General features: G+C 44.1%; 2 long non-coding RNA genes across 2 annotated transcripts in view; both read right to left on the bottom strand.

Annotated features, from left to right (window-relative positions):
• On the bottom strand, positions 1–26,238 carry LOC311597872. Its single transcript, XR_014779382.1, has 2 exons — positions 26,149–26,238; positions 1–513 (listed from the first exon to the last, which is right to left on the bottom strand). It is a non-coding gene; the product is annotated as an uncharacterized lncRNA (long non-coding RNA).
• Positions 26,239–26,731: 493 nt separating this feature from the next.
• LOC311597861 overlaps positions 26,732–27,392 on the bottom strand; it is a 64,262-nt gene continuing 63,601 nt past the window's right edge. Inside the window, exon 3 of the long non-coding RNA XR_014779375.1 lies at positions 26,732–27,127. This is a non-coding gene — a long non-coding RNA (uncharacterized lncRNA). The remainder of the gene's footprint in view (positions 27,128–27,392) is intronic.

Genomic DNA, 27,392 nt, shown 5'->3' with positions numbered 1-27,392 from the left:
TTAGAAAAGAAAGCATTTAATCGGAAGCTTGCTTAAAGTGTTAGAAGGCTAGCCCACGATTAGCATAGTGGGAAGCAGACAAGTATGTCACTGGAGCAATAGCAGAGAGTTTTAGGTACTGGTCCTCAGGCAGCAGAGAGAGAGAAAGATGACTGGGCCTGGCATGGGCTTTTAAACTTCAAACCCAGTGGCACACCTCCTCTAACAAGGCCACACCTCCTAATCCTTCCCAAACAGTTCCCAAATGCTTGGGAACCAAGCATTCAAATGTAAACGTATGAGCCTATGGGAACTGTTGTCATTCAGACATCACATTCCACCCCCTGGCCTCCTGTAGTCCTGTAGCCAGATCATAATGCAAATGTCCCAGTAGTCTTTCACAGTCTCAACTCTGTTTCCAAGTCGAAAGGCTCTTCTGAGACTCACAGCAGTCTCTTAACTGTAACCCCATGTCAAATCAAAGGCAGATCCCATTTTTCTAATATACAATGGCACAAAATATGCATTGTCATTCTGAAAGAGAGGAAAGGGGACATAGTGAGGAAATAGTGGACCAAAGCAAGACCAAAACCCAGCAGGACAGACTCCAAATTCTGCATCTCCATGTCTGATTCAAAGCGCTCTTCAGATCTTCAACTCCTTTCAGCTTTGTTGACCACAACACACGTCTTTCTCTTGGGCTGTTTCCGCTCCCTGTTGGCAGCTCTCCTCGGCAGGTGTCCCATGGCTCTGGCATCTCCAACATCTTGTGGTGTCCAATCAGGCTTCCCCTTCACAGCTTCACACAACGCCCTTTCCCAGCCTCCTCCAGGAGAGAACCCCGAATCTGACTGGACCCCAGTGCTTTCCTTCACCATGAGGGAAGAGCCAACAGACCCTTCTTTTATCCTTCTCAACTCTAAATTCAGAAGCAAGCAGCTGAAGTTGCCATGTTTTGCTGCCCACTGGGGCTGGAACCTGGCTGCCTCCTTGAATTACATTTGTATAAGCTTTCTGTTGTTGTGTAGGCCTGGGACACACACACACACACACACACACACACACACACACATAAAAAATTTTTAATTATTTTCTTTACATTTGTGTTTTTGCCTCCATGTGTGTCTGTCTGAGGGTGTCATATCCCCTAGAACTGGAGTTACAGGCAGTTGTAAACTGCCATGTGGGTGCTGGAATTTGAACCGAGGTCCTTTGGAAGAACAGGTAGTGCTTTTAACCACTGAGACACCTCTCCAGCCCCTCAAATTAAAAAAAAAAAAATTAAATGATTTTTAATTGTAAAAAAGAATACAAATGGCTATAACCACTTTGAAAATTGGTTTGGCACTAAGTACTAAGCCAAATACGTATTTACATGCCCCTTCTTTCAAACACATACGGTAGAATGGTCATGGTAGCTGTTTTTAAAACGCTTAATGATCAGTATGGGGTGTGGCCCTGTTGGTAAAATGCTTGCCTAGCACCCATGAAGCCTTGGCTTTGATACCCAAGCATGGGGAGTCATCCTTCACTGAATATTGAGTTTGAGGCCAGCCTGAGATACCGGGATACATGAGACCTTGTCTCACAAAACAAACAAAGTGCTTAGTGACTTAGTGACAAGAATAAGCAAATGGCCACACAATGCGGCTAATGGATGCTGTGCTGCGGTTTTTAAGGACTGAGCTTCTGTCTCATTGCCATTAGCCAATCTCAGAGTCACAAAGGTTGAGAGACTATCTCAAAACCTAACGATAAAAAGTGAGAGAAGACTCCTGATGTTGACCTCTGACCTCCACTTCAGTATGCACACATACATATGCATATGCACAATCCCACACTCACAAACACACACACCATGCACACATTTACATGCACAAATGTAAAAGCATGAATTTTATTGGTTATTTTTTAACTTAAAAAATAACCTCATTTGTTCTTTTCTTTTTTTTTTCTTTCTTTTTTTTTTTTTTTGTCTTAGACAGTCTCATATATGCCAGTCTGGCCTTGAACCCATGAAGCAGCTGAGAATGACTTTGAAATTCTGGTCCTCCTGCCTGCATGAGAATGCTACGTACGTCCGAGGTCAGCACTCTGTCGACTAAGCCTTCTGCAGATCTGGAAATTGAGATATTTTCAGGAGAAAAATATAAAGGCTTAAAAAGCCAAGGCTGTTCAGCATGGAAGAACATACATACATACACACACACACATACACAGTGGTTTTCTTGATTACCCAACATGGAGACTGTAACTCTCTTTGAATGGATTCTTTTGATTTTGTTTCCTCCAGCTCTATCTGATAATGTGGGTGATAGCAGTAAAAGGAGACAGTATCAGCCACACTGCTCTGCTCCTTCTGCTTGGCCAAGATGGCCTCCACCATCACTGGAGAATGTAGAACAGCTGATGAGTGTATCTAGTTTGTCCCAAACCTATTAGGACTGAGATTTGGCATTGAAGTCAGTTTTTTTGTTTGTTTTTTGTTTTGGTTGCTGTTGTTTTGTTCTGGTTCGGTTTTGGGGGTTGGGTTTTTCCTTTCTAGTTTTCCTGAATAGCAGAGCTTTAACTTGTTCTGACTAAAACTCCTTCAATTACTAACGAAGCTAAACACACAAAAGATCTGAAGGGCTCAGGCAGGGGTGCTGAACCACCTCACTGTAACCCCACGCTGTTCAGCCTGCAGAAAAATGAGCCAAGATTTCCTCTATCTTCACAGGAGAATGTTCTGCCAGCGAAAACTCAGACACCAATTTCCCGTGCTATCACATCACATGTCCCTGTCTCTGCCTTCTCGTTGCCCTGAACTATCTGTCTATCCAGATTATAGAACCCCAAATGTAACACAGAGGATCTCCACTGGTTTGTAGAGCATTCTTGTGCCAACCACTGAGAGAACATTGCTGTAAACCAAACTGTTAAGGGAGGTTTCTTCCACCATGTGGTATTTAGGGTATTTTTCCCCCTATTAACCTGCAGTTTTAATTTTTCAGACATGAATATGGAATAGTTGTATAAACAAAAAGAAAAATTGGCACATTTAGGGTGCCTCTTGGAAGCTGAAGCTGTGCTCTCTGTATGGTTTCTTGCAACCTGCCGGGCCCCTCAAAGGAGAGCTGTGCCCGAGCGTTCAGCCACCAGCGTCAGCCCCACCACCTGCAGTGAGCTCACCCGATGGTCACCTAGTGGCCATATCTAATGCCCAAGATGGCAACCCCTGTAGCCAATGTGCCTGGGGGTTCTGCCGTGAGGTACACACACAGGGTCATGTCCATCCTTGGACTTCTCAGTGGAGGCAGCAACACTGCACCATCAAACACTGAAATCACTTTCCAGGAGCCTCAAGGAGCTCAGACAGCAAGCACAGCAGCAGTCAGAGGAGCCCTGGTTTTGTGAGATAAAGCACTTTGTGGAATGTGACAAAAGCTAGGGTGACATTAAGTCCTGTGAAGATGTTGACAAGGTGCTGACAAGACTTGCAAAGAGATTAGTCAAGATGTTCAAATTGAAGAATGACAAATGGGCTCTGGTGATCAAGTTACTTTACCAAAAAAAAAAAAAAAGCAATGGCAGATTGGGTGGGGAGTTGGCTCAGCTAGTAAAAGAGCTTGCTGTGCAAGCATGAAAGCCTGAGTTCAAATCTCCAGGCCCCATGTAAGCAGCTGTAGCCACACACCTTGATCACCACAGCACCGTGGGGATGAGGAAGAATATAGTAAGGTTATTGCTGCCTGCCAGGCTGGCTCCAGGTTCAAAGAGGGATGCTTTCTCAAGGGAAGAAGGTAAATATTGATACAGCAGAATCCCTGACCTCCTCTAGGGGCTGATCTCATGCACGCAGGCATGTGCATATACCACATACAGATGTACATACACCACACACATACAACACATACATACAACACACACACACACCACATGTACATAATATAGTAAAATGCAGAACTCTAAATCAAATCTGTTATTAATTACTCTATGGCTTCAGAATAGCCATGAAAGAGGGCGTTTGACTTCATGCAAATACACTAAGATTTGGACTTGAGCAGGTGTCTGGATGTTCTTTTTAAACCAGCAGAGCAATGTTTTCATTTGTTAGCTAATTAGAATAAAATTCTTTTCTGCCGAATAAAGATAAAAATTAAAAACATCATGACAGAAGAAATGACAGAACATGAATACAGAGTAAAAGTAAAGATTCTATACCCCCTTTGTTCTTGTTTTTAAAAAAGAAAGATTTCCAGAGTAGATTTTATTTATGCAGAAATGATTGCAAACCTCAGAAGGTGAAGCCAAACACTGCAGACGTGGGATTCCACAGGCCTGCCTCTGTCACTGTGGAGACATCTGCTCCCCTTAATGAAGGGAGGGAGGACTGTACATCAGGGACAGTTCAGAGTCAATGAATGCCGGACGTTATGCAAACATTGTTTTCCCTTTCAGTCCTGAGAAGTTTGAACACCTAGTTCATAGTCCATTACCAGGAATACCAGTGTGCGATCAAACAGAAGGCAGGCGTAGAATACACAAAGCACTCTGGCCTCATTGTCTGCTGTTTAACAGGAAGTGTTTTCACTTCCATGTGTAACTAAGCTTGAAGGGAAGTTGCAATTGGAAAAAGATAATCTAAGAATGGTCAGTGGGTCCAGTGTCTGGAAATTCTGGTGAATCACGCAAGCAAATTCCAAGGCCAGTATTTCTCCCAAGCAGTCCATTGAGTGTGCGTCTGTGAGCTACCTAAGGTAGAGAGCGCTCTCCAGCTCCTCCCTCCCCTCCCACGCCCCTGCAGCCTGGCCAGGAGGCCGTGGGGGCAGTTCTCTCAAGGAGTCCTTCTTCTATTGTATCAGCAACATCACGGTTTGCTAACGGACCCATAGACATCGCTGTTAAGGCATATCTCTTTTTAAAAACAGAGCTAAAATTATTTTTATTGATAATTACTAAAGCTTCTAAAATGATGCTTCAATATAAAGTTTAAAATGTGCATTTTTAAAAACACTGGGTGGTGTCATTTATAAAGCCGCGTAACCCTAGATGTAACACAAATTATACTTTAAAGACAACAGTAGATACTATATATATATAATATTATATATACATATATAACATATATAATTATATAAATGTATATTAATAAAAATTAGTGAGATACACCTCTTAGAAAATTATTTATGGAAGTTAAAAAGCCAGAAACCAGAATATTGTGTTGCTAAAATTTAAATGAAATTTCATTAATAAAATTCCACAGAGATTACCTTTAAAACAACTAAGTTAAGTTTTTAAAATCTATTAAAATTATAACATTTATTGCATAGTAGCTCTGAAATATGACTTGAGACCCACTCATCCAGAAGCATCAGGCCTCACAGCTGATCAGTATCTGGAACATTGTTGCCCGTTGGTGTTGAACCATTAAAAGAGAAGAGCGCAGCCGTGTGCTGGTGCATACCTTTAATCCCAGCAGAGACCTAAGGAGGCAGAGGCAGGTGGATCTCTATGATTTGAAGGCCAGCCTGGACTAGAGAGTGAGTTCCAGGACAGCCAGAGCTACATAGAGAAACCCCATCTTGAAAAAAAACCAAAGTATATAAGAAATGGAAGACTAACCAGACAGCCAGGAATTCACTTAAGAGACGTGGCTTGACACATCAGTCTCTACTAACGGACGCAGAGGGAGAGAGTAAGTTCAGCATTCAAGGCCAAAAGCTAGGGTCAGCTAATCACCTAGTGTTTGAACAGATCCAAGGGAAAAATCACCGGTCAACAGCCAAGTGATAAGTCTGGATCCACACCCAAGTGGACATTGTCCCTCAGTCAGAGACTCAGGTCAGATGAGCTAGTCTACCCTGCATCTAGAGGATAGGGTCAAGCCAGAGGATAGAGCTGAGCTGGGATCAAACACCAATGTTAACCTTCCAGATATGTAGGCACTCAGAGGCTCAATGGTTCCATCCGCCAGGGGGACGGATCAAAACCAGGGATTATTTAATCATTAAATAAATCAAAGGAAGGAAGGATGGATCACGTGCAGCCTGCATGATAAATCTTCCTCTAACCTTAATCAGCATGAGGCCTCAACACATCCAGGAGGGGCCCTGGTTCAGAGGAGAGCATGTGCTGAGCTGAGCCCACAGGAAGAGGAAGTCTGTCTCCACAAGGTGAAGGGTCAGCTTTGGGGGGCCTTGCTGTCTCTCAGTGCTAGGCGGGCTGCAGGGCAGGGCAGGGCGGGGCGGGGCGGGGTGGGGCGGGGCTGCAGAGGGGTGTTGCATGCTCTGCTCCACTTACCTGCTCTGTGCCTGTCCTCGAAAAGGGGGCAAACCTTCTCATCAGCATGCGCCCCACATTCTTCAAGCCTGTTCCTAAGCAAGGCTTCTCTTTAAACAAAACTACAAAAGAAGCTTTCTGTATGATCTATTTTCTTTGATTTAGGCCGCGTTAGCAAACCAGCAAGAAATGTGGCTGGTGGGAGCCCCTTCCTGCATGGCTGGCCTGCTCCTTTCATGTGTCAGCGAGGCCTCTCTTTTATTGCTCGGTCGCTTGAGAGGCAAGCTTTGGCAGCAGCTTCATAACCAGAATCAGAAAGGGAAATCCATTATTTTTTTTCCTCTAGACTCAGCACAGTCAGCCCCCAATGCAGCCAAAGATAGCTCATAAAAATACACAGCACATCTTGTAAATACTCTCCTGAACTACAGTACAAACTGTCTCCAACTTCCTATTGCTCTTAGAAACTGCAGAACTCCGCGTGTCCTCCACAGTCTTAATTGACCAGATCCAACCCAGCTCCCGGCCTCCCCTGCCATCTCTCGTTTCTCTCTCTATCCAAGCAAGGCCTCAAGAGCTCTGTTATCCGGGACACCTTCCAATGAAGGATCTCGTCCTATTTCTCTTAATTTACTTGGTTGTTTTTATTTTTTTGCGGGGGGGGGGGGGAGGGTGTGTGTGTGTGTGTGTGTGTGTGTGTGTGTATAGTTGCTGTTGTTTTGTTTTTTGTTTTTTTCAAGACAGGATTTCTCTGTGTTAGCCTTGGCTGTCCTGAACTCTCTTTGTAGACAAGGCTGGCCTTGAACTCACTGCGATCCACCTGCCTCTGCCTCCCAAGTGCTGAGATTAGAGGCATGCGCCACCACCACCCAGCTAATTTTCTTGTTTTTTATAATTCTATATTATCCCAAAAAACAAAACAACAACAACAAAACAGAGCACAGCTCTTCATCACCCTCTAATTTGCATAATAATTGCAGACGTATAGCCACTTTCAACAAGCCTAGATTAAGAGGCACTCCACCAGTCCCGGCGGTAGTTACCCCATCATTTACAGGAAGGACCATCTCTTATTGCCCACGTACCTATCATTCTTAACCCCTGATAACTACAAGGGGGAGGGAATTGTCAGAGCCACAACCTAGAAAGCAGACATAAGCACCCCTGCAAACACTGTTGCATGAAACCGCTGTCCCTGAGAAGCAGGCGCCTACAGCAGAGGCAGGAGTGCACCGTCAAACCCTGCCCACCCTCCCTGTGAAAGGATCTTGTCTGTAAGGTGGGTTAGCTTTGTTTTGAATTGCAGCCTCTACAGTCAGTGATCAGTCTCAGCTGGATGTCTCCGCTAGCTCCCTGCCTATCTCAGCAACTGTCACACCATTGCTCAAGGCAGCTAAAACAGCCTTTTGAGGTTTCAGCATTCCAGGTGAGCACATGGGAAACACAATGTCCAGGACTCCATGAATCAGCCTGTCTTGGAGACCTCAGCAATGCATCGCTGCTGCCCTATAAATCCATGGCTGTTAAAGGAAATAAAATCAGCATGCCAGAGAACATCCCTATGCTCTTGCATTTACTGCAGCACTACTTGCAGTATGATGTGGAACCTACCCAGACAGCCATGAATGGCTAAAGAAAGAAAATTGATAGAAATGCACAAAGGAATAGTATTCAGCCATAAAGAAGGAAATCATATTATTTCCTGCAATGTTCAAAGGGATGGAAGACACTCTTAATTGCAATAGTCAAACACAGAAAAACAAAAGCACGATGTTTTGTCTCACGTGAAGGCAAAAAGATGATCTAAATATTCTTTCCTCTCCTCTCCTCCCCCACCTCTCCCTCTCCCTCACCCTCTCCCTCTCCGTGTGTGTGTGTGTGTGTGTGTGTGTGTGTGTGTGTGTGTAAGTGTGGTCGTTGACTAGAATCTAGTGCAGCAGACACCTCACTTGCCAGGTGGCAAAGAGTAGGGGAGGTAACACTGCAGCCTCTCTCCACAGTCCCCAGATAAACACAGCTTCTCTCTGGACTCAGAACAATGCTGTGGTCATTTGAGGAATGGGCCTATTTTCCACAACTTTTTTTTAAGTCTCTGGATTATCTCTTCCAAAACCCCCAGTGTGTAGAAGTGTGGTCACACATCTCTTGGGCGCAGTGATGCACTATGAGAAAAGTACCATTAACCAGTTTTTTTCCCTTGTGCAAATATCACAGAATGTACTCACAAGAACTTGCATGGGACAGCCTAGGCACAGAGCCTGTAGGATCTGGGCTATACATTATACACACCAACATGTGTAACTGTCAGTGACAGGAACATTGTACACGGTGTACAGCTGTAATAGTAAAACGGCAATTGTTTTAACGCTGGACCCTTCATCTCTACCTTAAACTTGGCTCACTCATGACCCACTCTGCTGCTAGCAGGAAACTAAAGCACTCTGGGGCTCGCCTATATTCCCAAAGCTATTCAGATTTCCATTCCCTATATGTATGTATCCCCACTTGTGCTGCTTCACGGTTGCATCTTGGAATCGTCTGTGCCTTTTCCTCTGGCCCCACCGCTGACTATGTAGTCTCCCTCATGACCTTTGATCTCTTTAGGATAGAGTTTACGTTTGCCATATATTTCCTCCCTTCCTGATCTGTTTGATCAATTTTGCTCAGCTCCTACTTCACTGGTGGCTCTAGCCCCCTAACAGTGACCCCTGAGAAGCCCGGACAGTGTCACTTGCTTCTCTGTCTATAGTCCTTCCGCCTCTCCTTTTTCTCCCTTACATCTGGCTACATCTGGCGCCAACATCTACAGTGACAATTGTGGTGTTTGTTTTGGGTTTTTGTTTGTTTGTTTGTTTGTCTGTTTTTTTCTGAAGCCAGTTTCTCCTGGGTATTCCCCTCTTCCTGTTTTGGTTCTGTCATTCTTCCAATTCCCCCACACCCAGAAATCCAGTACACTGGCCTGATTTTCCCACTCCTAGATTTCACCCATGCTGTTCCCAAGGATGTGCTTCCTTCCCTCAAAGCTGGCATTCTCTTCTCACCATTAAAATCTAAATGGTCATTTGTGCAGTTATGTAGGTGGTACCGAGCTCCCCCGCCCCTCTGCGGCAGCTGGTAGCCCTGAGACTTAACATGTGGCTGACCCAAGCGGAGATGTGTCACAGGTGTTAAATCCACACCAGATGATGAAGACAGCAAGGTAGAAAGAAGGTTACTATGTCTCAGTCACTTTAGTATGGTTGGGTTACATGTCAATAGAGTGTTTTAGCTAAATTGAGTTAGATGAAATTATATTAAATTTTTAGGTTTTCAAAAAAATTTTAGGTTTTCTTTTTTAATGGTTTCTAATTAAGAAATTTTAAGTTATACTTAGGCCAACAATTAATTTCTTTTTATCATTGGCAGGAGTGAGATAGTGTCTTGCTGAGTCCAATCTGGCCCCAAATTCTCCTATCCTCCTATCCTCAGCTTTCAGTGTGGTAGGAATCACAGGCAAGCTTCACCACATCTGGCCTCCCATCCTATGTCTGCTGGATGGCTTTGCTGTAGACCTTAAACTCAATGGGGTCAAAGTCACTTTGCTCATGACTATATTCCAAGTGACATTAGTACTGCACCTGATGCATAATAATTGGATTAGTGGATGTATTTTTTTTTTAAAGAATACATTCTTCTCCAGGTAATTGGATTTAAATCCATCTTCTTCCTCTTAAAAAAAGAGGAAGCAAAGATAAATGGTGGTAGCCATGGGAATCAGAAAGCTACCTCTCAGGATATATGTGCTCTGTCTTCCCTGAGCATCAGAGCTTATAGACTTTCAGATTTAGTTGTGATTAAGAGTCTGAACTGTCAGGCTGGCTCAGGCTGTCACTGGCTTAAGTAGATAGAATAACCATCTGAGACTGCTCAACCACTAGATTCATCTTCCAAATTACAGACAGGCTACGGAGGGAGAAAATAGTAAAGAAGAGATGCCTCACTGTAAGAAAGGGCCGAAGGGGTATTTTCACCAGCTGTTTTCCCCCACATGACCTCATAGGTAGTATCTTCACGTCTCTCAGTACTTTCTATCAGAAAAACCTCCTTGACTTAGCCTGAATCCACCACGTAGAAAATGACCTAACACAAATGTGGGAACGGCCAGAGTATTTCAAACTCCTGCAGTGTCCTTAAAGACAACTACTTTCCTTCCTCGCCTACTGGCCAGCCTGCTCACTCGGATTCCTGCATGCACACACCTATGGTAAGTTTCTGTGTTATGTTACACCGAGTTCCCTGTGGTTGGCAATAATAGCTCATTGCCTGAGGAAGGAAGCAGCCAAACTGCCCTGTGATCCTTGAAGGCTAATCCAGCAAGAGACGGACTAGTTAGTCACGGACAAGAGCACAAGGATTAGATGCTCCTCTGCCAGATGAATCAGGTGACGACTGGAAGAGAGCCGCTGGAAGTAAGATACCACAAAGACAACCCAATGCCAAGACGCTTGGGGACACCCACTTTACGAGGCATTAAGCGTTCATTGCTCGACAATAGCACTGCCTTCCCCAATGAAATGGGATGAAAAGGATCACTTTAATAAACTTCTCACAGTCAGGATCCTACAGTTCTTCCTTTCCTCGTGTTTTAAGAGCCATAAAGCTGAGAGACAAGCAGATGGCATAGCCTCAGAAGTGTTGTAGTCAGCCTTAAGCTGTCTTAAGCGCCCAGAAATAGTGCTGGACTGGAAATGAGAAACCGGGAATTCTATCTATGCCACCGGGTATTAATTTCACAACCATTGAAACGGCATGTGTGGGACCTGCTGTTGTCCAAAAGGTTGTCATGGGACCCTGCTCACGGCAAATGATTTAAACAGCACCAACCCTGTGACTCGGGGTCCTCCACTTTCCCAAGGCAAATTTCCTTATACTCAAGTGAGTCAGGAAACCACAAAACCCAAAAGGATATTGTAGTCTCTGTGAGATATTAACTAACCCCTTATCTAGCTCTGCCGACCTATCCAAGAGGATGAAAACAGACGATGAGGAACAAAGACTGCAACTAGGTTTTTAAAAAGAAAATAAAGGAATAGAGAGGTAGCTCACCAGTTGGGAGCATTTGACAAGAACCCAAGTTTAGTTCCCAGAACTCATGCCAAGCAGCTCATAAGTGCCTGTAACTCCAGCACCACAGGATCAGACATTATTCTCGTCCATCTTCCAAGGGCACCCACACACATGTGCACATACATAAGTAAGAATAAAAAACAAATAATTAGGGAAAATGAAGCATTCAGAAAATATATATGAGCCAACGGTCCTAAGCTGGGACACTTTGAGCAAGAAAACAAATAAAGCTGAAGAGGTCTATAACCCACAAAGTAAAATAAACATCTGTGAATCTACACTAACACTAATTAGCTGCTTAGTTAAGCAACTAATGAAATAAGAAGAGATGGCCTTTCCTTATAGGAATTTAGACTAAGGACATTAGGGGGGAAAAAACAGATGAGCAAAATACCACTGATACATAATGACAACAATTATATTAAGCAAGATCCACAAGTGTATGCTAAATTAATGGCAAAAGTTGGAGGAAACGATGGGACATTTGCAAGGTCTCAAAATATTTATAAAGTACAGGGAAAATAGTACCTTTGCAGTATAGAAATCCAGCACATACTCCATTAGCCAAGATTACACAACCGATATGACCAGTCATAAGCTGTATTGATATCATCTACTGGGAAAGACATTGGTGTAACTTCTAATCTTTCTTCTTTCCTTCCTTTATTCCTTTTCTTTCTTTCTTTCTTTTTTGATTGTTTTGTTTTGTTTTGCTTTGCTTTGTTTTGTTTCGAGACACGGTCTTACTATTGTAGCACAGGCTGACCTGGAATTCATTATGTAAACCAGACTGACCTGGAACTCAGGGAGATCTGCCTGCTTCCATCTCCCCAAGTGTTGGGATTACAGGTGGACACCACTATTCTGAGCCTCTTTCTGATATACTCTCTCACCAGAGCTCTGCAGCCTTATCTTACGCATTGGAAAAAGCAGCTGAACAACACAGGTTGAGGAGATTCTGCAGACTGAAGTGTATTTTCCCAAAGCACCAATGTCACAAGATACTAAGAATCTGTCATAGATCATAAGGAACCGAGGAGATACTACAACTAAATAAGATCGAAGCTCCCTAACTGAGTCATGGCACAGACACTAAACAGTTATGGAAAATAGTGGAGTTCAAATAGAGCCATGGTTTAGTTAGTAGTACCACAGCTGTGTTAATTTTTAGTTTTGACAGTCATATCATAGTAGCTAACATGTGAGCAGGTGAAGAAATAGGGTAAAGAGAATGTAGGGATTCTCTATTATTACAACCTTTATGAAAATTAAAATTCATTGCAAATGTAAAACCTTAAACAATGGAAATTAAAAGTCTAAACTCTCAGATATGCCCAACCTGAACCCTGTAGACAACTGTACAAGGCCATCGCTAGAGATGTAATGTAACAAAACATTGTAAGCTTACCTAAAATATTGTGCTTTTATGATTTTTTTATTTGTAACTGAATTGTGTGGTTCCTCCTGCCACCTGCCCCCACCCCAGATAGAGTTTCTCTATGTAGTCTTGGCTATCCTGGACTTTGTTGACCAGGCTGGCCTCAAACTCAGAGATCTGCCTTCCTCTGCCTTCCTGGGTGCTGGGATTAAAGGTGTGCACCACCATGCCCAGCTAATTATGTGGTTCTGTGAGATGGGCTTTATAGATGAATGCCATAGTACAATATCGAAAGGTTGGATGTTCTTGGAAAGAATGTAAACTCTAAACACAAACAAAACAGGAAATTAAAAAAACTACTATAGTAGGAAATAATAAAGAACTAACATGTTCAAACAAGTGAAATTTCAAGACTTCAAATAGGTAACTTAAGAAAAATAAAATACAAGTTAATAACACATTTTAAAATTAAATAAAATAAAAATGAATAATGATACTCTATAACACACACACACACACACACACACACACACACACACACACACACCAAGAGCCAAAAATATGGAGTGACTAGTCCATGGAAAGTAAGCAATCAGAACAGTAAGATGGCATCATCTTCACCTAAAGATTTTTAAATTGAAGTGATAATACCAAGTAATGACAAGCATCGGGAAAAGAAGGTGGGTATTCCTAAGTTTGAGTATTGAGACTGCCTGTTGGGTCAGGCTTTTGGTTGGCATAGGCACCAGCCTTCAAGGAAAGCAAAGCAGGATGTCTGGCAGATGCTGCCTCCTTCGCTGAGAACATGTGTGCAGTCTCAAGCCAAGCAGACATGTGTCTAGTGACATCACCGACTTAAAAGCGTTTGCAGGCAGATTTGGGTCTGTATATAATGCCCAAGTATCACTGCTGTAGATCATTATAAACCCTTTGATATATTGATATGGGTATGGGGGGGTTTATAAAGGCCCAAAATTAAAAACAAAATTCCTACATTTTAGCAAGGTCATAAGCATTTGGAGCCTGGGCCATCATGTCTTACTCAGACATCTGAAATGCTAATGACTCCTGACATCTTACACTAATGATGGACCTCAAGAAAAATCACGACTCAACAATAACGTGCACTGGTCTGCCCGGTCTGCCCAAATGCATACCCCCGCCCCTACAAGTGGCCTGTAAGACAAGGCCAAGTAACACCCCCTTCAACCACTATTGATGACCCCTCCCCCCCCCCCCCCCCCGCCCAGCCCTTCTCAGCAGCACACTGGGAACTTGTCCACTGCATTCTTGCAGTGGATTTCAATAAAGTCTCTCTTTGTCTGCTCATGTTTTGGTAAAAATTTTTTACTACCCACGTCACCACCACTCATTATGCCATTTGGTGATATTTTGCACAGGGATGGAGGACAGTCCACTGTTAAGTTTTGAGTCAGAGAGATTTGAGCTGATTTATATTTCAACAAAATCACCCTGATTTCTGCACAGGAAGAAACAGATGACAGGCATACGCTGGATACAGTGGAGATGCTGGGAAGTGGCTAGAGCTCTGAAAGCTAGAGTCAATGGAATTTCCTGACAGGGAGAATGGGGTCAGAGAGTGGAAAGTCAAGAATAACCATTAAGTTTTTGGTCATCACAACTAGAAGGATGGATATGAATGAAAAATTTAAATTAAATAAACGGGGGGGGGGATATGACTGTTCCTAAGGGGTTGAGGTTTTGATTGTAGATATAAGGGAGAGCACAGGCAGAAGCATCTGGAAGGGTCCTGCGTGAACCAGGCCATGACGAGGAGGGTGGGACGGGAGGGGAGAGGGTGGCCAAGAGGCCAGGAGGGCTTCAAGGACGGGATAAAAAAAAAAAAAAGAGCCATGTAGTCCAAATGGCTGCATTATATAGGAAAAAACAGCTGGGGGAAGGACGTTTCTGGAGAGGTTGAGGGTAGAGGGCAGGGTGTGAAGTCCTGAGGAGCCAGTACGCTGAAACAGCTTGAGACTGAGAGAGAGGCCAGAGTCTGCTTTGATTATGTTAATAGCGCTTCAGCCTTTTGTCCCTGGTTTGAGACCTAACAGGACAGAGTGGCCATTTATTTGAAAATTGAAAGACTTGGAGCAGGTGTGTTTGTCGGGAGTGGGGAAAGGGGGGACTGGGGGGGGGTTGGAGATTGGGGGACTCACTGGAAATCCGCTAAGTCTGAAAGGCCCACCAGACAGATGGGAGGAGACACCAGGTAGGTGGCTGGGCATCGGGGTCTGAAGGCCTCCTTCACCTGCCCTTTAACCTGTAGGCTAACAAGTACCTGCCCACATTATTTCTTGTAATAACTGACATCCTGGAAGTTGCCCAGAGTCTGTTTACATTGGTTATTCCTGTCAGCCCTTACAGCTGCTCCAAAGGCTACTTTATCCCCCATTATTAGGTGAGCAAATCAGGACTCAGAGAAGTCAGGCCTCTAGCTTTAGGTCCCTTGCCAAGACGTGGTAGAGAGTGGTTTCAAGATCGCTCCCTCTGCCTATCCCCATCCCCCCTACCCCCCCCGCCCCACCCCCCCCCCACCCCCATGCACTCCACACTCAACTGTTGGTCTCCCATGGTGGAGCAGTGGTGTGCCCTGCCTGCCTGGGTAGTGTTGTTGGCTTAGGCCTTATGACTTTGAGGTCCTTATATCAGTTTTACATCCTGGGCTGCTTCTATCAGATTGATTTGGATACAGGAATGGCTTTTGGAATTGTTCACCTCTTTCCATTGGAGAGAGGTTCACAGTAGGAAAACATCAGTTTCCAACTCAGGAAAGATACTAGCTGCTTCCGCACATCTTTGGGCGATGGGCAACTGCCCCCATCCGTCCCTGAGCCCATCTCAGAGCCTTTAACATGAATGTTATAAAGTAAAAGCCAACAATAGTGTCACAACTGCCCCAGGTAAGCATCTGCTAATCTTATCATAAAGCAGAGGCAAAAAAAAAAAAAAAAAAAAAATGAAGCCACAGAATCGCTGCCATAACTCTTCCCCCCCCATCCCCCCCACCCCCCACCCCCCCACCCCACCCCCCACCCCCCGTCTCTCCTTTGCTCTCACCATCGTCCCACCAAGTTTTCCTTAACTACAGCATCACTGTTCTTCCCACCAAAAACTGGCTGTCAAGTCTAGGAAAGCATCCCGTAGTCCCGAAGTCCCCGCTGAGCTGCCAGCTGGAGACGTGTCACAGGCCACTGAACTCTAAAATGAGCTGTCCTCCATAACAAAAGGCCCCTTTCCCTTGGAAAACCATCGAGGGAATCTCACACTGAGACCCCCATTGCTCCCTTTGTATTCCAGTCTGATTAAACTGGGAATTGGCCTATGCTCAGGGCTGTTGAGAACACCAGGGGGTGGACTCTAGAGGTAAAGGGTTATATAGGTCCTTTGTTAGAAATGGGCACTCCCATTATATAGCTTACAACCTCTGCACCCACATGCCAGGAACACTGCAGACAGACCAAATGGTTACACACATGGGAAAAAAAAAAGATGATCAATAAATCAATTTCAAATTCTTTCATGGCTAGAGATTACTGTTGGTGGTTACGCATAGCCTGCCCAGTGGCTAAAAGTAAAAGAATTAAACGTTGGGCATTTATGCTTTGTATACCTTGTGAAATTTTCAAAGAATAAATGAAAGTTATCCTACAAAGCAAACATTTATAATAAAAATATATAAAAGGAGGAAAGGATGAATGTGTGCAAGATGGGTGGTTCTTCATAGACTCTAAATTCACAGAAAAGCTGATGAGTAATCCTCTTATCTAGACGCTAACCGCAGCCTGGCGCTCTCTGCTCCCAGTTCCTCACGCACTATGTCATTTGTTAAAGTGTTTAATAATACATGTACTAATAATAGTGATTATTTATTAAGAACTTCTTCATAGTCATGTCAGTCTTTGATTGCTGCATGGCTGTTTACCGTAAGCCTGGTGGCTAAGGTCAACACCCATTCTCTGTCTCACAGATCTACAGTTCAGCAGTCCACACAGCCCCACCAGACAGAAGCTGGGATGTCAGCTAGCTGGGCACTTATGCAGAGGTTCTGGGAAGAACTGGTTTCTAAACTAATCCAGGATGCTAGCCCACCTTTAGTTCCTTGCTGCTTAAGGACTGAGATTTCTATTTCTTTGTTGACTGTTCAGCCTGGGTCTCTATTAGCTACCGAGAGACCCCCCACATCCCTTCTCAATCACCCCATCTGTCTTCGAAGCTACCAACAGCACTTCAAGTCTTTCTCCCAAGTCTGGGAATCTCTGGTTTCCTGTCCCGCCAGCAGCAGAAGGAAACGCACTGCTCGTAAAGGTGCTTCTGAGATTGGACTGGCCCCTCCCAGGTCAGATATTGCTCAAGTGTTTTGCATTCAATAATTTATCAGCACTTACTGCAACCTACAGTCCCACCTATTAGGTGGAACTTGTTATCTTCTTCTCCACCTTTTAGCTAAAGCCCAGACAGTAAATTGTTTGCCAAGCTTGCCCAGCTGCTAATGGCAGGACCTAGGTCTCCATTTGGTAGGCTGGTCTCACAGCTACACCTTTTAGCTACCGTTCTATGTCGCTTTTAAGTCAGCTCTTTCCGGAACTGATGCATGAATGATTGATTTGGTGTGGGACCAAGAGATCGCTTGAGGATGAGCTAATTCCCTAATGTATACGGGCATCTCCGTGTGACGTTCCTCAACCGAATTTTCTGGAAAAGGAGGTCTCAAAGACACAGTCTTAAAGAAATGCAAAAAACTGAGTCTCCCACAAAAGAAGTCCCCCTCCCCTTTTTCAACTCCATGAGCTGGTGAGCAAAAGCACCAGAGCATAGAATTGTAAATACTCGAGGCCAGTGAGGGGACTGTGGTACCCCTTTATTCTGTAAGACAAGACTGTTGACGGTCCCTGTGTAAATAACTTTTAGATGAGCCATCTGCTCTCCACAGCAAATACTGACAGTTGATCAAGAGAACATCCCCATGCTAACAATATGCCAATTTGGATTCTAGGGTCAAAGTTCACAATCAGAACACTGCAAGATAGGAGACCATCTAAAACTAAACTTATCTGAGGTATCTGCTGCTCACTCTTGGGAGCTTGCTTTCCTCTCTTGCTCAGCTGCAGTGTTGTAGAAATAGCACTGAATTTAGTCAAGGAGGCTTGAGGTCTAGAGCTGAAGTAGTTCTTGTGTGGCCTTGAACAAGGTCAATTTACTTCCTGAATTTTACATATCGAACTTGTAAAATAGAAAGGACAATATTTATCTCACAGAACTTTGAATTTTTAAAAAAAATGAGACTTGCAGGACATCATGGCGCATGCCTTTAATCCCAGTACTCAGGAGACAGAAGCAGGCGGATCTTCATGAGTCTGAGGCCAGCCTGGTCTACAAAGAAAGTTCCAGAACAGCCAGCGCCAGAGAAAACTTGTCTTGAAAAGCAAAATGAAACAAAAACAAAAACAAAACAAAAAGACACTTACCAGATGGTTCATGTTCCTGTTTACAGATTATAGCTATAATACACATCCCCATGCTGTTATTGGACCAGGTACCCAGTGAACTGATGGTAAGAGAGAAAAAGGCTCACACAGACACCTTCCAATGAGGTTACATCATCTGTGCTGGTTTAAATAGGAACGGCCCGCATAGACTCATCCGTGTGAATGGCTGGCCCATAGGAAGTGGCCCTATTAGGAGATGTGGCTTTGTTGGAGTAGGCATAGCCCTCTTGCAAGGTTACTGGGGTGGGCTTTGAGGTTTTATAAGTTCAAGTCCAGCCAGTGTGACACAGTCTCCTTGTTCTGCCTATGGACCAAGATATAGAACTCTCGGCTCCTTCTCCAGCACCATGTCTGCCTGCACGCCCGCCATGTTTCCCACCATGACACTAATGGGCTAAACCTCTGAACTGTAAGCTAGCCACAATTAAGTGTTTTTCTTTATAAGAGTTGCCGAGGTCATGGTGTCTCTTCACAGCAATAAAACCCTGACTAAGACATCCTCCGTGTGAATGTCTAAGATGAGCAAATGTTTCGGAAAATAAGATCAAGAAAGATGTACGGGGAGATGGCTCAAGTGGTAAAAAGCACTTCCTGTACAAGTTTGATGACCTAAATTTAATCCTCAGAATCCATGTAAAAAAGCCAGTATACTGATGTTCACCAGTAATCCCAGCATTTGCACTGTGAAATGGGTGGTAGAGAAAGAATTAGCTGGAACCTTGGGAACCAACTAGCCTGAAACATATTAGATAATAGCAGAAACAAAAAAGGACCTTGCCTTAACAAGGTCAAAGATGAAAACCAATTACCAAAAACTATCCCTTGACCTGTGCCACATATGCACCTGTACACACATAATAATAACAATAACAGCAACAACAACAACAATAATAATAAAGCTATATACCTCTTCCTAATTACAGTGGGGTAGGATAGGCAAGTAATGGCAACTGGGGGGTGCATATAATTAACATACATCACATGTATGTGTGAAAAATGTCATAAAGAAATCTATTATATATAATTAGTATATGCTAATAAAAATCTATTAAAAAACTTTAAAGAAGCTATGTATCATTCATAGGCGTCTGCTGAGCAAGCATTTTCCTAAACAAAATACAGTTAAGGAGTGAAACATAGTGCCAAGACAATATTTTGAGGAAGAAATGGAGGCAATTTGCATAGGTGGAAGAGTTAAACACCCAATTTGGGTATTCCTGCTTTCAGCACAGTGGCTTAAACCAAACCAGATATGTTCAAGCACAGCGTGTGCAAATGCCAGGGTCAGGATAGCCATTGAGCAGGAAGGAAGAAATGATTGCTTTGGGATAAATGGTGAGACTTAGCTGCATCAAATGGCTGCAATGGCAGAATGTTCTTCTCAAACCACCATAGCTAAAGTGTCAGATGTCCTCATCAGGTATAGGGGTATAGATGAAGTTTAAAACATGCATGTGCTTTATATAATCTGCAGCTAAGACAGGAGAGAACATTTGTTATGAGAAGTCTCTCATGACTCATTGATTTTGGCTTTCAGAGACCCTGAGAGGAGAGTTCAGCCAAGCCAGCAATTGCTTACACAGATCTCGGCACTTTTTCATCCCACATAGTGACCACAACGCTTATAGAAAGTGACCTTCAGAGTAAGCACTTCAAAACATAAAAGTAGTACCTAGAGCCCAGCATCTTCTGGAAGGCTGAGCAAATAGCCAGTGCTGGAAACTCAGCAGATAGGAATATGTGGCTTCGAGTAGGCAACCCGCTGTTCTCTGGCAGTTGTCCCCAGTATGACAGGAACTGCCTTTGGGTTAAGCAGATGAGACATGCAAAGCAGTTCCTGAGAGAACGTGTGTGGAAAGCTCCCGTTCACCAGGCCAGGCACAGCTGGCACTCAGCATAGTTATACAAATTCTAGGGATCTTCATTAACCATAAAATCCACTTCCCTCTTCCTGTACCCTACCGCCCTCAATACCAATGAGGAGCTGACTGCCCAGGTACCATTCACTAGAAGAAAAACCACTTATCTGCATATTTAAGTGCCATGAGAATGGCAGGAAATGATGGTTGAAGGCTCAAGTTGCCCATCCAGTAGCCTGGTAACCTTGGGACAAGTCAGGTAACTTCTTTGTGCCTGTTGCAACATATCTGTTCTCCCAACCACGTGTGACAATCAGGCTGGACACATACTTGTCCAGAGAGCATTCATAGAAAGCTGGGACAGAGTCAGAGATGGTCATCTCCTGCAGTAGTTTCCTGGCTGGTCTGCTCCAAGACTCAAACCCATCCATTCTTGTCCTTGAATCACTGACATTCATATTTCTAACCCCCCCCCCATATGCTCTCTTTTCCCCTTACCCAAATCCCTCAATTCCTCGGCACCTCCCATAGAAATATATCAACATTTTTAGCCTGGATTCCAATGCTCTTGCTACCCACTTTGAATGTTCATCTTTACTGGTCCTGGAAACCAGGTAAAGACAAATAGTGTTTGTGAGAAACGTAGATCTTAAGATGACTTGCCTACTGACTGCCAAGATCCCCTCTAGGAGCAATGGGAACTTGGTATTGGGGGTTGGGGGCTGGAACCCATTACTTAGCAAGGAACCTGAAAGACCCGTTCTAGGAATTAACAGTGAGATTTAATGTTCTAAAAAAAAAAATCATTAAAACGATTTTGTATTATTTAGGAAAAATGTCACTGAGCAAAAGAATCACAGTGAGTTGTTGTCAGGTACGACTCCTGAGAACCCAGAGAATGATGACCGCATCTACAGAAAACACATAACTTGTACAAACTCTCTAGTGCAGTGGCAAAGCCTTTGGCACCGCTCACTAACACATTGCCTTTCTTGCTCTTCAGCTCCGCAGCCTTGACAACACAGATCACCGCCACAGTGAGGAGGACCTTTTGATCTCCCTGAAGAATCTTATGAGGAAATCTTAGCACAGACCTCAGCAATGACAGGCTGAGGCTTCTCCACAAGGCATAGAACCATTTCGCACCCACTGGAAAAAACAGTGAGCCTGCAAATAACTTTTTTTTTTCCCCCAGAGAAAATTAGAAATTGACTCCAAAGCAATTCTATATAGCACCCACGTACCACAGTGTCTGTAAGTAACCCACAGGTATCACACAAAAAGGAAAATAAGCAAAGTATTAGTAGACGAAGTGCTCTATATTTGACCCTCTCAGAAGCTATGCTCAGAGTCTTGCTAGAGCAGTGGTTCTCAACCTTTCTAACTGTACAACTTTCTAATACAGCCCTTCATGTTACAGTGATCCCCAAACATAAAATTATCTACTTCATAATTATAAATTTGCTACTGTTATAAATCATAATGTAAATATCTATGTCTTCTAATGGTCTTAAGTGACCCTTGTAAAAGGATCCTTTGACCCACCACTAGGGTCATGACCCATGGGTTGAGAACGAAGTGCTAGGGAATTCCATTTTAATGTCTAGTTTTTGTTTGTTTTATTTGTTTGTTTGTTTTTCATGACAGGGTTTCTCTATGTAGCCTTGGCTGTCTTGGACTTACTTTGTAGACCAGGCTGGCCTTCAACTCACAGAGACCCACCTACCTCTGCCTCCCAAGTGCTAGGTTAATGTCTAGTTTTATGTATTTTATGTTTTTTACCCACCAATTCAAAGTTCCATCAAGGTGGAGATCTTAGCTATATTGCTCATTGCTATATCCCCAGGGCCTTATAAACATGTGCTGACAATTCAATGCGATGGGGTTTACTGTCACTGTAAAGTGGGGTTCACTGGGTGTTCACTGTGTCTCAGGATACTCCTCCCAGCTCCAAATTCATTCTGAATGCTTCCTTGAAATATCTAATGGGCTTCTCAAAGTTGGTGAGTTGCCAGTTCTAAAACAGACTCCCAACCCCCACACCCCGACACCCCACACCCCACACCCCCACACCCCCACACCCCCACACTCCCACACCCCCACACTCCCACACCCCCACACTCCCACACCCCCACACTCCCACACCCCCACACTCCCACACCCCCACACCCCACATCCCCACACCCCTACACTCCCACACCCCCACACCCCGACACCCCACATCCCCACACCCCCACACCCCCACACCCGCACACTCCCACACCCCCACACCCCGACACCCCACACCCCGACACCCCACACCCCAACACCCCACACCCCCACATCCCCACACCCCGACACCCCACACCCCGACACCCCACACCCCGACACCCCACACCCCCATACCCCCATACCCCCACCCCCCCACCCCCTTAGTTACCTAACCACCTCTCAGGCCACGTCACCCATATCCTTGCTAGGAAGAAAAGAACTATCTCAGGCCTGCTGGTCCCTTGCTACAAATACATTCCAATCTCTCTAAGAACAAATGTAAGATTTTCTATTATATACATTCAAACACAGCCCTAACTTATACATCAACCATCAACCAAACGAAAGAGAGAAGAGAGAAAATGAAGGAAACAAACAGCAGTTGAGAGTTGCTGAAGGTGCTGGAAGAGCCAGAGAAGTGGATTGGAAAAGAAGGCCACCATGAGGCCAACGGACTAGGGTTAGATGACCAAACGAGATGAAAAATAAGGAGATGGGGGCTGGAGAGATGGCTCAGAGGTTAAGAGCACTGACTGCTCTTCCACAGGTCCTGAGTTCAATTCCCAGCAACCACATGGTGGCTCATAACCATCTGTAATGAGATCTGGTGTCCTCTTCTGGTGGGCAGGTGTATGGGGTAGGCAGAACACTGTATACATAATAAATAAATAAATCTTAAAAAGAAGAAGAAGGAGAAGAGGAAGGAAGTTGCTGGAAAGTCCACTGCTCAGTGGTTAAGAGCATTTGTTGGAGGTTGGTCTGATGTATTAAAAAAAAAAAAAAGAAAAGAAAAGAAAAAAAGAAAAATGAGATAAAAAACATATAGCAATACATTTGTTGTTAGGTTTAAAGAGTCATATCTATATTTTTGGATTATGAAACAAGAACATGCTCATTCAAAACTTTTTTAGCTTTATTTAAACAGCAAGGAATTTGTATGTGAACATATCTGGGTGACCTGGCAAAGAAGATCAGAGGAACCCAAAATAACCTCTAGGTAGTCAGCAAAGTCAACTGTTATGCATGTTCCTCTCACTACTGCAGGCGCTAGGTAGTCTTAACACTGAGGAAAGATTCCCATAACAAGGAAGACAGAGGGAGAAAGAACGTGAGCAAAGAGCTCAGAGAGAGCGACACAATTTTCCAATAGACTGAAGCCGGAGGAACATTAGAAACTTGGGGAAGAGAGTCAGAGAACCACTTCCTAGCCTTTTGGCTGAGACCAGCTGTACAAGAGTCCGAGATGGGGTGGGGGTGGGGCTTCTTAGCAAGAGTCTCCTAACTGAGACCTCAGGGCAGCAGAACAGCCAGAAGTCGATGAACAGGAGGCCTCCCCGTTGCATCAGAAAGGCCACGCGTGGGAAATACAGTCAGCGTATGCTACTCATCTTAACCTTCTGCCCGTGCTTCTTGCTAACAGGTAGTCTGCCGTTGGCACTGTATCAATTCCACTTGACTTGTAATTTGAAACACTGGCCAGCATCCAACTGTCAGTAAGGAGATTTTGCGAGTGCCACTGTGATCTCAGATGATACCCGTGTTCCCAGAGCAAGGCTCATTACTATTATAGCAGTCAGTATTATTTACCAAGGCCTCCTAGTGAACCAGGAAAAAAAAAGAAAAAAAGCTCTGAAATTATGGCAGTTGCTTATTTGGGTGATATTCAGCTCTGTACGTATAACCAGTGGGACTTGAGGCAGCCCCCATGTATCCACTCCAAATATTATGCCTAAGGAACTCATCTGAAATGATTTAGGTTTGAGTAAAAAAATAAAATAAAATAAAAATCTCTACTAGTGTCTGTCTAATACAGAACTAAAAGACCACGCTGCTGGGGAAAAGGTCATTTTTCTGCTTTGCCTTTAATCTTCTTGCTCAGAAATTGTTAAAGATTAGTTTGACATAAAAGCAACCTCTTGTACTTTGTGTTCCCAGCCCGTTACACTCCCTGTAACAGCTCAGTGAGGTGGAGCTGGCAGATGGAAAGAATTTGATCAAGATGGTGGTGGGGGGTGGGGGGTGGGGGGTAAAACCTCCCTGTAACTTACTATAGAAAATCTGAAAGGGCTTTGTTGAGATTATCATCACTACAGTGTGCTCGGTGGGCAACACCTCTGCCTGCTATACCAGCCAGTGGGTGAGCTCAATGGCCCAGGCTTACAGCGCAGACAAGAAAATGTAAGCATTTAAATCTGGGTTACTGTGTTTCACAAGCTGTATCCAGTTACTGAAGTCTTTATGAGCTCTGCATAGTTTGTGCTCAAATATCTGCTTAATAAGCCAACCAGTGGGTGGAAGGGAAGGAAGGAAGGGAATTCAAGTAAAAGAAGAAGCAGTACACAAATACACTGGGAGCATGGACGTAAATCAGGCTTCTCACCCAAGAAGATGACGGGGTGCCTGGTTTAAATGAGCTAGCCTCTCAGTGGAACTCTTCCAAGAGCAGTGGCTAGGAACCCCACACTGCCCTTTTCTTCTGTCATCCTTTATCTTCATGCTCTTAGCCTTTAATTGTCTCTCTTCGCTGTTCAAACCCAGGATTCCCCTAATCCCTAGGTCCAGCATCTTATACGTTCCCAGAGAGGCGCAAGCCATACTGACACCACAAGCCAACCCTGTTTCACTGGCCATCTACTGTTTATGGCCGTGGATGCCGTGGATGCTGAGCTTGGGGGAAAGAAAAAAAGAATTGTTGACCGCTTTAGGCACTCACCGGAAGTGCTTCTGGAACGCAGGTAAAGAATGTGCAGTCTGAGATGGGCTAGACACCAGACGCCCTTAGACAGCATTTGAGGGGCAGAGGTTGAACTTAGTGCTTATTTCTCGGGAGGGAAAAAACCAAAGGGCTTTGTGGAATTATTCAACGCCCTGGTTTACAAAGCCGTGTATCTGTATAATTCAAAACAAATCGCAGTTTTCTATATGAGATGCCCAGTGGTGCAAAGGCCCATTCCGTGGCTCATAGATGTCATTTTATTGAGTGGAATTTTCCACTCAAGTAAAAGAGGTGCTAACTGACCAGCATACAAATGATGATTAAGGGGCAGGCCTCAACTGCACTTCACCTTCATGGTCAGTAGACTACCTAGCAGGGTCAGCTTGCTTCAGGTGCTGCAGACATCTGCGTGTGTTGTCATCCATGGCTCAGCAGAATTATTTACAAGTAAGGCCATCTCCATTCCGTTTATTTCATTAAGCTTAAAAGATTTTACTTATGTATACACAAGGGTTGCAAAGGAGTGCAGGTGCCTGAGGAGGCTGGGGTGGGGGCACTGGACCCCCTGAAGCTGAAGTCCTGATGCTCCCAGTGTGGATGCTGGGAACCACACTCAGGTTCTCTCTGAAACGTGTACATTTTTAACCACTGAGCCATCTCTCCAGCCACTACTCAGTGCTCTTATAATCTGTATCTGACAGGTTTGTTGTTGTTGTTGTTGTTGTTGTTGTTGTTGTTGTTGGCTTGCCAACGTTCTGGTAGTAAAGATAAATGTGTAAAACTGGTAAGCTTATAAATCCTGATTGGAGCCTTAACAGAAGCAGAGGCATACAGTGGCCTCAAGAAAAGCAAAAGAGAGCAACCGTCCTGGCAAACGCTAGACTTCCTGGAAGGAGCAGTTGGCCGAACTCATGTCAAGATTGCTGAGTTTACTACAAACTTCCATTTTCCAATGTGTTCTTTAAAAGACAACATTGTAAAAATCACTTAATGTCCTATCAGGAACTTTTCCTTGACCTCATAAAAATCTAAAAAAGGTCAAAAATTTGGAGCAGGGTAAACTTTATCTTCCCCTGGTATCTTACGTACCTGCAGTTCAAAGTGTGGGCCTCTACCTGTTCAATTCAGACACATCCAGTTCGCCTCGCACACCCCTGGCACGACCAACTGACCCCAACTTTAATTAGACAGTTAAGAGAAGATCACATGCAAAAGCATCCAGGAAAACAGCCAACAGCCTCTGTCCTCAGAAGCTCCCCCACCCCTCCCCTGCATTTTAGCTCCTTTACCTTTTTAGCTTCTCAGGCTTAGCTAGCCTAATAGTCTCCCATTTTCTCAACAAATGCCCTTCGGCCATGAAATCAGCATCCCCAAACTTGCTCTAAGTACTGGATTGTGTAGTTTTCACAGATAATACCCCACATATGACAAGCATTCCCGTAGTGTCTGCCCAGTGAGGGGAAGAGAAGCCACTCGGACGTTTGCCCAATGAATGGATAGGTTAGTCACTGCTCCTATTCACTTAATCTGCTTTTCCTGTCTGTGTGAAATGCTGTTGTTTCCATGCCTCCCCCCCCCCCCCATATGTAGGCTCAACTTTCTTAACCAATATATTCCATTACAACTTATTAACCGAGTGTACGTCACTTATAACCCGACTAACCAAAACAATAGTAAAAGAGGAATAAGGAACACAGTAAAAAAAAAAAAAAAGTAAGGATATCAGTTCCGAGGAGTGATTCTCCTGGTGTAAATCAACAGGATTTCTTCTGCTGGAACCTGGAGTAACCAGAACCCAGAACCTCATAGGAGCTGGAGCCCCAAAGCCTTCTTTTGAGCGGTTCTTTCAAGGAGCATCTCAAAGTAGAGCAATGAACAGCCAAAACTATCCAAAGTCTCCAAAAGGACCCACCTCCGGTTCTGGGCTCCTTTATATCTCCTCCCAGAGTCTGTTCACGGGATCTTTTCAGCTGGCAACAATCAAGCTCCCACAGGAGGTTGTTGGTCTTGTAGTGGATTGACCTCACTTGTTCTCTCACAAGCCCGTTCCAATATCACACTTGGGATCCTAAAAAACAGGTTTATCTCTCCTTCACCCATACTGTCCTCTCCCATCGTATTTCACCCCCATAACACCTTCACATACATCTTTTAAATTATTCTTGAAGGAGAATGATATCATCAAAAGAAGAATTTTAAAGATATCCCTGGTTCAAATGTTTACAATGTGACCTTATCAGGTCATTACAGGTCCTGTCCTAGTTGCTGTAGGTAGAGTGGGGGGTAGTGCATACTTAATTCCTAGTTATGAGGTAAACCGAGGTTTCTAGTGG

This window comes from Acomys minous, assembly GCF_964271855.1.
Source record: "Acomys minous genome assembly, chromosome: 1".
NCBI lineage: Eukaryota > Metazoa > Chordata > Mammalia > Rodentia > Muridae > Acomys > Acomys minous.
This window is presented reverse-complemented; position numbering and strand designations above follow the sequence as displayed.